Here is a 5,000-nt window from a genome sequence, read left to right as displayed (position 1 = left end):
ACAATGACATCACCTCATTTCACCTGGTCATTAGTCTGCATTCTGATTGGTCCTCGTAAAGAAAGTGTGTAAAGAGTTTTTAAAAGTTTAAACAGAAGTGTGTGAGTGAGGTCATCGTTCCATTTGCTAACTTTACAGCTCTGTGAATACCTGAGGTAGTTTAGTTTAATCTTTTATTGTTTGGCCACTGGACTGTTGAGACACACACACACACACACACACGGGCCCATGTGTGTGTGTGTGTGTGTGTGTGAATAGACTGTCGTCCGACATGCCGTAGATCTCTGGACCGGTTCTCCCCCAGAACCAGCGGAGTGAGTCATAAGACCCATAAAACCAGGCGTGGACAGAATCTGTCAGAACAATATAAAACATAATAAAAGGCTGAGAAGAGGGAACCAGGAGGACGAGTCGAGCACAGAGAGAGAGAAGAGGGAACGAGTCGATCCTCCAGAAGGATGTTGGTGCCATGTTGAGTCTGAGCCTCAGGTGGAGACGAGTTTCATGAAGCGTCTCCTAACCGAGACAAGAGGACCAGGGGCGGAACCCGAGAACCTGGATCAGACCCAGGAGAACCTGGAATGGAACCAGGAGAATCTGGAATGGAACCAGGAGAATCTGGAATGGAACCAGGAGAACCTGGATCAGACCCAGGAGAACCTGGAATGGAACCAGGAGAATCTGGATCAGACGCAGGAGAACCTGGAATGGAACCAGGAGAATCTGGATCAGACCCAGGAGAACCTGGAATGGAACCAGGAGAACCTGGAATGGAACCAGGAGAATCTGGATCAGACCCAGGAGAACCTGGAATGGAACCAGGAGAACCTGGATCAGACCCAGGAGAACCTGGAATGGAACCAGGAGAACCTCCACTGAGCCAACGACGCAACGCAAAAAGAGAAGGAAAACTCCACACGGTCACATGACTTCACGTCTCCTCCACTAAGCTAAAGGAGGACTAGTGTTCTCATGAGGGAGCTTAGTCGTCTCCATAGTCGTCTCCTTAGTCGTCTCCATAGTCGTCTCCATAGTCGTCTCCATAGTCGTCTCCTTAGTCGTCTCCATAGTCGTCTCCATAGTCGTCTCCATAGTCGTCTCCATAGTCGTCTCCTTAGTCGTCTCCATAGTCGTCTCCATAGTCGTCTCCATAGTCGTCTCCTTAGTCGTCTCCATAGTCGTCTCCTTAGTCGTCTCCATAGTCGTCTCCATAGTCGTCTCCATAGTCGTCTCCTTAGTCGTCTCCATAGTCGTCTCCATAGTCGTCTCCATAGTCGTCTCCATAGTCGTCTCCATAGTCGTCTCCATAGTCGCTCCATAGTCGCCTCCATAGTCGTCTCCATAGTCGCCCATAGTCGCTCCATAGTCGCTCCATAGTCGCTCCATATTCGTCTCCATAGTCGTCTCCATAGTCGTCTCCTTAGTCGTCTCCATAGTCGTCTCCATAGTCGTCTCCATAGTCGTCTCCATAGTCGTCTCCATAGTCGTCTCCTTAGTCGTTTCCATAGTCGTCTCCTTAGTCGTCTCCATAGTCGTCTCCTTAGTCGTCTCCATAGTCGTCTCCTCTTTTAGACTCTTTGAGATTCACCAAACCGTAAAACCTTAAAACCTCTTTAGATCTGAACAGCTCTTATCGTGGCCGGAGGGGGAACCAGAGCGTCTCCTGGTGAGGGGCCACCAGGTGTGAAGGCCGGAGGGGGAACCAGAGCGTCTCCTGGTGAGGGGCCACCAGGTGTGAAGGCCGGAGGGGGAACCAGAGCGTCTCCTGGTGAGTCTCCTGGTGAGGGGCCACCAGGTGTGAAGGCCGGAGGGGGAACCAGAGCTATCAAGACTCTCAGATTATTAAAACAATAAAGGTTGTCAGATTTTCCCAAGAAAAATTTGGAGGGAAATTCAAAGTTTCCTTTGGCTCAACGAAGGAGGATAAATCTTCAGGGAGGTCCGGATCCCCAGGTGGAGAACCGCTGGAGGAGAACCGCTGGAGGAGAACGATGGAGTCCAGCTCTCAGGCCTTTGAGTCGTTTCCTGTGAGGAACGAGCTGAAGCTGAGACGCGTTTCAGGCTTTTGTAGTGAAACACGAACTGCTTCACGAGGATCCGTCGTGGTTCATTCACTCGGCAGCAAAACGTTGCTCAAGGGTTTCTGTCAGTAGAACAATCACAGTTCATGAGTTGTACGTCTATAGTTTGAGTTTTACAGCTCCATGCTGTAAATGACTAAAAAGCAGCAGAAATACGATGTTTAAAAGAGCAATTGAGTCATTATGAGATCAAATATTATAAACATTGAATGAATCCAGGTTCAAAATGCTTGTTTCCTTTTGTTGTTATGTTTAAATATGCAAATGAGGCGTTATGTAACGGGGACTTTTGGTGAATTCAGTAGAAATCTGAATCTGCCGACGCAAACAGACAAAGAAGTCAAGTAATCGTTTTATTTCCTCTTGTTTGACAGAAGTCGTGTTCTGGAGTAAAAACCTTGAAGTGTATTTCATCTTTTTGCATGGTCAGCATTCTCTGACTTCCAGAAACCCCCAAAACCCGTCTGCTGCTGACCCGAGGAAACTTTAAGAAAACACCCTGGCCTCTGAAGGAATGCAGCTCGTGTGGCGTTCAAGGTCCTGAAGATGCAGCATCACTGCAGTAACAACAGGAAGCCGACGCACTGGGGCGCCGGTCACCACCATTACAGGACGATACAGCGCCGCCAGAACAACGCCGACAAGGGGCAATTACTCAAATAACGACTATTTTAAATAACGGGTTCTAATCGTGGCTAAAAATAAAAACACATTTCCTTCATGTGAAATCAGCAGAATCAAATGTGTTGTGACCCAAAAACATGTCCGGCTTCTTGCCCCTCCCCCCCACTGCATCCCGACGCCATTTGATTGACAGATCGCCGTTTGGCAACTCCAACCCATCACGGGGTCCCGTAAACGGGCTCAGTCTCGCCCAATCACAGAGCCGGGGCCAAGCTCCGCCCCCCTGGAGCCCGAACAGGAAACCAGCTCCAGATGGAAACCCCCTGGAGGAAGGTGAGTGTTTCATAACCAGAACCAGGCCTGGGGGGGGGGGGGGGGGGCGACATGAACATAAGAAAGAGAGTTGGCTGCAGGTTCAGTTATTCCATTCAGCTAAAGACACCCAGCACAGGAGTCACAGGTTACCATGGCAACCAGGAAGGAAAAGGGAGAAACGAATGTTGCATTCCTCTGGAAACGAGGAGACGCCATGGAGGAGGAGGAGGAGACGCCATGGAGGAGGAAGAGGAGACGCCATGGAGGAGGAGGAGGAGACGCCATGGAGGAAGAGGAGACGCCATGGAGGAGGAAGAGGAGACACCATGGAGGAGGAGGAGGAGACGCCATGGAGGAAGAAGAGGAGACGCCATGGAGGAGGAGGAGGAGACGCCATGGAGGAGGAAGAGGAGACGCCATGGAGGAGGAAGAGGAGACGCCATGGAGGAAGAAGAGGAGACGCCATGGAGGAGGAAGAGGAGACGCCATGGAGGAGGAAGAGGAGACGCCATGGAGGAGGAAGAGGAGACGCCATGGAGGAGGAGGAGGAGACGCCATGGAGGAAGAGGAGACGCCATGGAGGAGGAAGAGGAGACGCCATGGAGGAGGAAGAGGAGACGCCATGGAGGAGGAAGAGGAGACGCCATGGAGGAGGAAGAGGAGACACCATGGAGGAGGAAGAGGAGATGATGGCTGATGGACACATTTCTGTTTATTGATCTGGAAACAAACAAGTCAGGAGAGGCTGAGAGAGGCTGCAGGGTCACAACCTGTACACAACCTGTACACAACATGTACACAACCTGTAAACAACATGTACACAACCTGTAAACAACATGTACACAACATGTAAACAACATGTACACAACCTGTACACAACATGTACACAACCTGTACACATGTACACAACAAGTACACAACCTGTAAACAACATGTACACAACATGTACACATGTACACAACCTGTACACAACCTGTAAACAACCTGTAAACAACATGTACACAACCTGTAAACATGTACACAACATGTACACAACCTGTAAACAACCTGTACACAACATGTACACAACCTGTAAACATGAACACAACATGTACACAACATGTAAACAACTCTAAAAGAGACCAAAAGAGACTATAAACTATAGACTCTGGTTCTCCTTCAGTGGATCTCTGGTTCTCCTTCAGTGGATCTCTGGTTCTCCGTTAGTGGATCTCTGGTTCTCCTTCAGTAGATCTCTGGTTCTCCTTCAGTAGATCTCTGGTTCTCCGTTAGTGGATCTCTGGTTCTCCGTTAGTGGATCTCTGGTTCTCCTTCAGTAGATCTCTGGTTCTCCTTCAGTATATCTCTGGTTCTCCTTCAGTAGATCTCTGGTTCTCCGTTAGTGGATCTCTGGTTCTCCGTTAGTGGATCTCTGGTTCTCCTTCAGTAGATCTCTGGTTCTCCTTCAGTATATCTCTGGTTCTCCTTCAGTAGATCTCTGGTTCTCCGTTAGTGGATCTCTGGTTCTCCTTCAGTAGATCTCTGGTTCTCCTTCAGTAGATCTCTGGTTCTCCTTCAGTATATCTCTGGTTCTCCTTCAGTAGATCTCTGGTTCTCCGTTAGTGGATCTCTGGTTCTCCTTCAGTAGATCTCTGGTTCTCCGTTAGTGGATCTCTGGTTCTCCTTCAGTAGATCTCTGGTTCTCCTTCAGTAGATCTCTGGTTCTCCGTTAGTGGATCTCTGGTTCTCTTCACAGACATCATTCTGTCTCTGTGAGACTTTAACAAGGAGAGAGGAAACGTGAGCGCAAACAGGCTGTAAAGAGATGCAATGATGGACGGGCGGAGGATGGAAAAGCTCTTAAGGAGGTAAGGTGGTAAGGTAAGGTAAGGTAAGGAGGTAAGGTAAGGTAAGGTGGTAAGGTAAGGTGCCACCCCCCCCCACACACACACACTGGAGGAGGGAAATCAATGGAGGCGCAGCTGAAGGTCAGCGACGCCG

The 5,000-nt window shown here is 49.4% G+C and overlaps 1 protein-coding gene across 1 annotated transcript in view; it reads right to left on the bottom strand.

The window, feature by feature from the left end:
- The window catches only part of scfd2 (sec1 family domain containing 2), a 74,963-nt gene that overhangs the window by 42,056 nt on the left and 27,907 nt on the right, over positions 1 to 5,000 (bottom strand). The window lies entirely within an intron of this gene.

The sequence above is a fragment of the Pseudoliparis swirei genome, chromosome 5, assembly GCF_029220125.1.
Source record: "Pseudoliparis swirei isolate HS2019 ecotype Mariana Trench chromosome 5, NWPU_hadal_v1, whole genome shotgun sequence".
NCBI classification, from domain to species: Eukaryota; Metazoa; Chordata; class Actinopteri; order Perciformes; family Liparidae; genus Pseudoliparis; species Pseudoliparis swirei.
Note: the sequence above shows the minus strand (reverse complement) of the source record. Positions and strands in the feature narration are given on the sequence as shown.